The sequence below is a fragment of the Stomoxys calcitrans genome, chromosome 2 (assembly GCF_963082655.1).
Source record: "Stomoxys calcitrans chromosome 2, idStoCalc2.1, whole genome shotgun sequence".
Taxonomy (NCBI): domain Eukaryota; kingdom Metazoa; phylum Arthropoda; class Insecta; order Diptera; family Muscidae; genus Stomoxys; species Stomoxys calcitrans.
Genome location: NC_081553.1, coordinates 237,610,619 through 237,619,983, shown reverse-complemented (window position 1 = coordinate 237,619,983; position 9,365 = coordinate 237,610,619). Strand labels below are relative to the sequence as shown.

The following is a 9,365-nucleotide window of genomic DNA, read 5'->3' as shown; positions in this document are numbered from 1 at the left end:
TTATGAGTGAACAATCAAGTTTAGCGTGACATGAATGAAGATATTTTATTCGAATTGTTTTTAATTTGAAGAAGTCAGTATTTTACGATCGAAAATATCGACTGCCCTAACAAAGGAATATTTTGCTTCAGTTCTAATTAAATTGCATTTACTGGAGCCGGATTCGTTATTTTTATTTCATAAATTCTACGTGCTACATTCACTGCTTAATGATTTATATGTATATAAAGCCTTAGATGATCAAAACGGTTCAAAACATATAGATATAGCATTACCACCACAAAGGTTGTACAGTAGTTTTGATTTAGCTGGCTTCACTTAAGTGCGAATTGGTCATAACTGCCTCTTCTGTATATTTGGAAATTTTTCTTAGTTTCATACAAACAACTTTTTTAAGAACACATTCGAAATTTTATATACATGTACATTAAGGCAGGTAAGTGCATTTGGAATAAGTCCCTTTTTTATTATCCTGCCCAGCGTGCACATGGACAGCTTTGTCAAAACTACAGTATCAATTTTCAATTAGCCAACAGCAATTTCATAATTAGTCAGCTATATTGACAAAGCGACATTGTTTGTCAAGAGCAATCGATCTACCTAATTGGGGCATGTGGCCTTAATAAATGCTGGCTTTGTGAGTACTTTAAATTCAAACTTCAAACATAATGGGTGTTAAAGTTTTGGATTTAAAACAGCGATTTCCAGCTCTTTACGGTAGCGTTGATGGGAAGTCACACTTATTCTTATTGTTTTTGATGCAGTCGTTGTTGAGACAGCAACGAATGAACATGCGCCAAGGTATATGCAAAATTTTTCTGGAGTTATTTAAAAAACAAATATATTTATTGACTAGATTCCCGGTGATCCGCTTCGCCACCTCAGTTTTTGATACCCCCTTTTTATTTTAGGACTTCCAAGAACATAGAAAGTAACTCAGTTTAAATGGTTATGAAGTTTTGTAATAATTGCAAATAACATTTCAGAAAGCTGCCCCCTTCTGCAAAGAAAGTGCCAAATAGTACCAAGAATAACAATATAAATGCAAATTTGCCGATGAACATTCCATTAACGAACAGGGGCAAACTTCTCACATACCACTGAGTGCTGTCCGAATCAAATTTAAGCTCAATAAGGGACCTCCATTTTATAGCCGATTCCGAACGGTGTGTCGCAGTGCGACACCTCTTTGAGAAGAGGTTTTTATATGGCCGCCATACCAAATGGTGCAGTACCTCACAAATATCGCCAGCATTAGAAGGAGATAACTACCGCTGAACATTGGTTTATGATGTTCTCGCCCGACTTCGAACCCGACTTTCATCTTCATAGGCGGGCATTCTAACCTGATCGCTACGATCCACAAGAATAACAATACATCGGAAAATCATTAATTTCCAATTTTTAGTGCTTTAGCTCCATTCAAAAAAATTACCATTTTATACGTTTTAGTACCTAAATGTACGATTTTGAAAAATCTTCTGTTCACACAAAATGTATAGTCAATGAGTACTTGTATCCCAATTTTGAGAGCTAAAGACCACTCTGTAAAGAAAGTGCCGTTTTTTATGTTTTAATACCTGAATTCATGAATTAAACCCCAATCTTCTAACCGTCCAATATAAACTGTCAAGGAGTAACCGTATCCTAATTTTGAGTGCTTTACCTCATTTCGTACGATTTAGTACATAAATGTACGATTTTGAAAATTCCTCTGGTTACCCAAAATGTATAGTCGTGGTGTATTTGTATCCCAGTTTTGAGAGCTTTAGCTCACACCGTTAAGTACCATTTTGTACGTTTGAGTACCCAAATAAACGAATAAAAAATATCTTCTAGTTGCCCAATATATTCATTCAAGGTACCAATTACCCAATTAGTAGGTTTTCTTCCACTTGTCGTATTTCTGTAAAGACAGCGATAATATTTGGAGCCTTTTCCGTTCGAGCCTTTTCCGTTCGAGCTGTGCAAATATGTACTATTTCGTACTTTTTGGTACTACAATATTTAGTACCTAAACGTACGAATATCACCAAATCCAACCTTATTCCGTACCCAAGGCCAAAATGCATGCAAAATTTCATGATTCTAGCTTTAGCCGTTCGCGTTGAGCGATGATCAGTCAGTCACTCTACTATTATATACATATAGATTAGCTCTTGGAAGGTATAAACAAACTAGAGCTTTCTTATTTTATGTTTATTTTTGCAAAACATCAATCGTTCAGCCCAAAATATTATTTTTTATACTTTGAGAGAATTGAAATATTTTAAGAGAGTACCTCACACTTACAGTCATTCTGGACACTTGAAGTCTATTGGATAGCCTTTTGGAAGTATCTATGATCAACATCCATAACACATACAGTGTTCTGCATCCTTGCAAGGATAAATATGAGAATGCCCAAATAAATGATAACCTTAAACGCTAATGTCTTCAACATCCAAAAAAGAACTGCAAAGAATTAAAGCTCAAATATCCATACAGAGAAGCAAAGGAGTGGTAAGATAGTTGTTTTTTTTTCTAATCGTATGATGTACACCTGAACCTGGCGCATCTTTGATTTAGTTTAGCCTTTTGTGTATCCATATATCATTGACGAAATGTAATAAAAAAGGGAACTCATGAGTCATTGTAAAAAAAATCCACATAAGGACTATTTCCGCATCCATATGGAATCAAATTGTCGAATTTTTGGAAGGCTTTCTTTCATGTCGAAGGCTGATAGCATGGCTGGCTACTAATTTTGCTTAACCATATCGAAATTTTAGCTTTGTTCAAAGCATTCGAGACGGCATTTTAAATAAATGGTGTTGGGAATTGAGGAAGTTATCCCTCTCTCCCTTAGAATTTACCATGTCAGACAGATTGCATATCAACGTGTTGTGATAAATGAATTAAAAGTGATTTTGCGCTTTCTCGTGCGCTTGGAAGGTTTACTCTTGCCAAGAGAAGATTTATGATACAAGTTCTCATATGTTAATCAAATTACGAAATGAGACATTGAAATTTTCAATACCTCATTCCCAATCCAATGATTAGGCAAATGGGATTCTTCTCGCTTTGTTTTATTTTTTGGGAAATGATAAGCTTTTCATCGCTTTAAGTTCAATAACCTAGGCCTGCACAAAAGAGCCAATCTATTTTCGTAACAAGGAATTCATTTCTTACATTTATATATTTGCTGTAGAGGAAAAATACTTTTTTTTTTTGTAAATATAATTTAATCAGAAAGTAAAATTGAGAATGTCGTATAATGCCTTAACGTAGGATACATTGCCTTACCTATGGGGATTATGAAATCAATTTTTGTTATATTTCATACTTACTTCTTTTAGGTGTAGGTCGGTTGGGATTGTAAATGGGCTATATCGGACCATGTTTTGATATAGCTGCCATATAAACGGATCTTGGATCTTGACTTCTTGAGCCACTACAGGGTGCAATTTTTATCCGATTGGGCTGAAATTTTGCATGAGGTGTTTTGTTATGATGTCCAACAACTGTCCTAAGTATGGTTGAAATCGGTTCATAACCTGATATAGCTGTTATATAAGCCGATCTGGGGTCTTGACTTCTTGAGACTTTAGAGGGCGCAATTACTAACCGATTTTTGTGAAGTTAGCATTTTTGTCCATACAAAATAGAAGAGAATATCCGATTGATAAGAAAATAAAACGCAGCTATTACTTTATTAGCAAAACTATGTTTATGATTTGATTTACACTATTTTTATTTGTAGTAGATTTTGAATTTGTCTAGTTGCTAATTGGGCTTTTAGTTGATCAATAATATTATACATATTATTTATGATTTTTTTATAGAGTTTATTTTGATTTTTAATTAGAAACCTTTTACAAATTTCTTGGAAATTGCGTCTTTAGAGAAAAGTTTATTAGTGTTTGGTTTAATCATGATATTTGCCTTTAGAGGCAATTGCGACCATTGAAAACCTTTATTAATGTGGCATTAAAAGAAAATTTTACATTGTCTTTAAAGAAATCCTCAACGAAATATTTCGAGATTTTGTCCTTCAATGGAAGAACCAATCTGTCACATTGCCCCGCACGATCCCTAACTATATATAGCCCCCATGGCAGGGACAGGAATTTGTCGTGTTACGTGTGATTCACCTTAGTCGTGAGTGAGTTTCAAATGCAATTACGAGATAGTGCGAGACGGCGATCCAAACAAAAATTTCATGGTTGAAACAAATAACGTTCAAGCTCTACTCACGACTTATAGTCAAAAGTATGAGACCCATAAAGTTAGGTCAACACAGTGCGTCACCACAGGTTATTTCACTATGGAATTATGGAAACGAAGTATGTTTTCTATTTCACTATCATCAAAATTAAAGCACTTTTATGAGTTTCGGTTTCGATTTTTTTGAAAAGCGACGGGTTTGCCTTCGCTCTGATCTCTGATAAAAACTATGCTGAAATATGATTGACCAAAACCTGTAAGCATCATATATAATATTGAATTGAGTATTCGTTTTATAGAGTTTATGATGGAAACTTCGCAGTTTGAAAAAGTCACTGCCATGAACGGCATAACATATATGACCTTGCCAAATTTTGTCTCACGTTTTAGGTTAATTAGGTTGAACCCATCCATTCTTCCAAAAAGCTCGTTAATCCATTGGTAATATCGCCTTTGATAACAGAGTTCCATTGATGATATAAAGCAAAATACCATTAATTAACTTTTGTTTTATTTGAGTGTAATTATTACTTACTATACTAAATTAGTAGGTAGTGCTCATTTGCTGGCCTATCACAAAAAACAACAACAACAAGTGTTTTAACCAACGCTGGAATGACACAAATGACTATTTCAATTTACACTTCAATCGCACTTGCTAAAACTGTCCAAGTCGATCAACACTGAAGTTCAAAAGAAAACAATATTTGGTATTTTCGTTTGTTTCTCTTTCGAGACGAGCTCAATGATCGGAGATTTTCTTTGCAAATGGAAAAGGAAAGCCAGAGATCGCAACACACCCTATCTATTGGCTGTATTTTTCTCAATGCACGTGTTTTTGTGAAATGACAGATTTTCTGCGACAATTACACTACTTCCATGGTACACATGATACTGCGCATCTATTGGAAGTTGTATTGATGGCTTCGCACGCTAGAAGTATTGTTGTAATACTCAGATGGGGATAGTCGTTCACAACAAGCATGAAAAAGAACTGTTTTTACATGCTCGAACATTACCTAACAATGGACAAAAACACATATTTTAAAGATAGTAGCGTGATTTATAGACTCTTAGCTGATGGTCTCAGTAGCACAGGCATTTCTTTCTTCCTACTAATCTTATATTTTTCACTCAGAAAATAAAATAAAGTAAAAGTTTTATTCCAAATGAGTTGGCAAATTTTAATCTAATTTCGTTAAATTTTGATTAAAACAAGGAAAAAATGCAAATTTCTAGAAAGTTTTACTCATCTTTAAAAAGTGGCAAATAGGTCATTAACTTGGATTAGGGAAGTCATTCTACTTAACCAAGTTTCTTCTCAACAAGTTCAATAATCCTATAGCAATCGACGATTTTATTTACCCAATTTAAACATGTTGTTATGTTGAGTTCAAACGCTCCCTATAAACCTATATATTTTCAATTTGAATAAATATTCGTTCAAAATAGTTTACGAATTTCTCAAATTTGAGTATAATTGTATAAACTTAATTGAAATACAAATTTTAACTTAAAATTTTGTTAAAAATAAACTTAGGTTGACAGATTTCGTAACAGAGATGATTAAATCCGTTCTTCTTCAACATAGCTTTAATGCAATAGCTTTATGCCATTATAATGGTGTTTTTTAAACAAGTTGTTTGTCAGCAATACAACAATCATATGATTGAAATAAATAGATCCATGTTAGAAACCCTTAATAAAATTCCCTAGAAAACTTTCAAGGTTTATTACTGACACAAATTCTTATTTAAAAAGGAAAATCCGCCTTTTCCCCTACTAACCATGGCTGTGCTGTTAAACACCATACGCATGTGCCGCTAACAAAAAGGCGTCAGCAACACACATGCAAACCATACAAACCATTCCCATGACGCGTTCAAATAATGTTATCCATTCTTGTCTCAGAATATAATTACTGAAAGAAATTTAATATACTGCAGTGGTATAGCAGAAATTTGTCCTAATCGCTTCCGAATCGAATTGGCCGTACAGCGTGAAAAGTCTTGAAATTTAGGTAAGCATTAGCAATTAAAAAAACACCATGTAAAAGCGTGCTAAGTTCGGTCGGGCCGATTCTAATATACCCTCCACCAAGTTTCGTATCTTTGCGCAGTATCCCTTTTTAGGCAAACAAAAAATAATGAATAAGGACGGAGGAAGAGCTATATCAAGTTATAGTCCGATTCAGGGATCAAGAAGCAAAATCGGGAGATTGGTTTATATGGGAGCTGTATCAAGCTATAGATCGATTCAGACCATATTGCACACGTATATTGTAGGTCATGAGAGAAGCCGATGTATAAAATTTGTGCCAAATTGTATGAGAATTGCTCTTTCCAGAGGCTCAAGAAGTCGATCGACCTATATGGCAGCTATATCAGGTTATGGACCGATTTGGACCTTACTTCGCACAAATGTTGCAAGTGATACCAAAACACCACGTAAAAATTACAGCCAAATCGGATAAGAATTGCGCCTTCTAAAAGCTCAAGAAGTCAAGACCCAAGATGGGTTTATATGGCAGCTATATCAAAACATGGGCCGATTAGGCCCATTTACAATCCCAACCGACCTACACTAATAAGAAGTATTTGTGAAAAAGTTCAAGCGCCTAACTTTACTCCTTCGAAAGTTAGCGTACTTTCGACAGATGGACAGACGGACGGACATGGCTAGTTCGACTTAAAATGTCACGACTAATGAGAATATATATTCTTTATGGGGTTTTAGACGCATATTTCGAGGTGTTACAAACAGAATGACGAAATTAGTATACCTCCATCCTATGATGGAGGGTATAAAGAGATATCAGGCCAGTGGCCATCGTGCCTAGATAGATAGGCCCATTTCCGACCACTTTTTGCACCACATGCGACTGTACTCGTATGTTAGTAAAAATTCTACTTATTATGAGTAAATCTATTCATTGGAAAAATGGCAATCTAAACGGAGCATAAACTAAGTAAGAGCTTTCGAAGAGATCACATGTCTAAAAAATACCAGTTTTATATATTTAAAGTTTGCAGATCGATATTTCGACGCAACACAAACAAAATGTTTGATAAGTATACCCCCTCCCCCTTTGCTATGGCGATGGGCATAAAAACCGATTAAAAGTTTTAATCGCTACTGTAAATTAAGCAACAAAAACAGAATTTATTAAATACACTTTTACGTTTGTGGCTGCAAATCATTTTGCACACGTTCACTTTTTTCACATACAGTGCATCGAAGAACTCAAAAAAAAAAAATCATCAATTATTTATTTGCATTAGCATATTAGTACCGCCCACTTCCACTTTTGTGCTTTGGGGTAATTTAGATAAACTTTATTCAAAATTAAGTGTTTGAAAGCCAATTGAATATTGTGTTTGACACTGGTTTTGCTGATAAAGAAAAACCCTAGCTGTATAGAAACATACTGTACGATACATATACATATGTATGTCTATAGATGGTGCAGAGAATCCGAAAAGATCTATCAGTGACGTAGTGGGGTCAATATTTCCATTAAGCATATGTTCTTAAATTATAAACGCAAAAACTTGAGTCACTGTACCCAAGAGTTGTGCTATCAATCAACCAAGCGCCAACTGTGTCGGTTGAAGCATATGACCAATGTTAACGTATTCGGACGCGCATTGGAATGTGGTCAGTTCACTTTTACTTTCATAGAACATGTCCCGATTCTCTTCGAGCGAAGTAACATGTCTCGTTCGACATATGTTTGGCAATTTTCCCAACACTTTGGGGATTTAGTCGATAGTGTAATTCCACCTCTGGCAGACGGTTGGTTTCGCTACTCCTCTTTCTTTTCTATTCGGATTTCTCTGTTTTGCGACTTGCACGATCCACGTGCACGGGGTAATTTTCATCAATTATTTACATCAAAACGAATATAAAAAGCAACGACACACACACGCACTCCAAGGCGGAAAGCAAATGTTGACGCGCCGGTTGTCGTTTTGATTTTATCATTCTCAAAAAAATAATTCCCAAACACGCTGATAGTGAATGAAACAACGAACGTGTGGAGAGAACAACACAAAATGAATTGGAAAAGGACAGGGATCGGCCGTTTGTTTGCTTTGTTGATTTGATTAGATACGATTCTACTAAAGCTTCGACGCTTGTGTACAACATTTGTGCAGATTCTGATTCTCTCTGACAAAATGTATAAAAAAAACTCATTTTTCATTCAAATGTAGTTTAAAAATTTGCACATGTATGTGAGATAAGTGTTTAATTCTGTTATTTGTTGTTGTTAATAACAATGGATTTTATTGAGCAATAATTGTGGAATTTTTCTTTAAATGATACATGCTTAAGTAATGTTAACTATCTCGGTGCACAGCAGACTATTCTGCACTTCGAAAATGAATTGGAAGGTGACATTTATTGAGTTTGTTGTGATCTTGTGCACAATTGGTAAAAGGCGAAACGATTGGAAATGGTGTACAATTGAATACCAACACTGCCACCAACATAAAAGTACTCAAAGAGCAGCAATCCAACATTGTTAAGGCTCTATTACACGGCATGTAGTTGTCTTATTACATGTCAAATTTAGCACATGTTGATTTGTACATGTCATGTGATACAAACGAAACTAACATATAAAAATCACTTTTCAAAATAGCACCTGACATTTTTTTCGATTAGAGCGTGCTCTGTTCCTTCTGACAAAAACATAAAGAAATCAGCTGTTTTTGTTGACAGTCAAATGAAAGCAATACCAAATTAAATTGTTTTCACAATTTTATGATTTATCCAACTTTCTCACAACTTTAACAATTTTTACTCATAAAAATATCAGTTTTTGCTTAAAGTTGTAGGTTGTGTCATACGAAAATAACATACAGTTGACAATTTTGACAAACATTTTCAATTACATGTGAATACAAAAAGTGACATGTCATAAGACATCTACATGCCGTGTAATAGCGCCTTGATATGTCAACGTGAAAATCATGTCTTATGACATTGCAATGAAGCACATGTAGTGTTGTACATGTCGTAAGATACAAATGAAAATATCATATGAAAATTACTTTTCAAAATAGCACATGTAATTTTTTGTTTTGGTGCTTGTCCCATTCCTTCTAACAAAAACATAAAGAAATCAGCTGGTTTTGGTGTCAGTCTAGTGAAAG

The 9,365-nt window shown here is 34.7% G+C and overlaps 1 long non-coding RNA gene across 1 annotated transcript; it reads right to left on the bottom strand.

The window, feature by feature from the left end:
* Positions 1 to 3,686: 3,686 nt before the first annotated feature.
* LOC131995002 (uncharacterized) lies at positions 3,687 to 4,842 on the bottom strand. Its single transcript, XR_009397048.1, has 2 exons — positions 4,742 to 4,842; positions 3,687 to 4,657 (listed from the first exon to the last, which is right to left on the bottom strand). It is a non-coding gene; the product is annotated as an uncharacterized LOC131995002 (long non-coding RNA).
* Between the last annotated feature and the right edge of the window lie 4,523 nt (positions 4,843 to 9,365).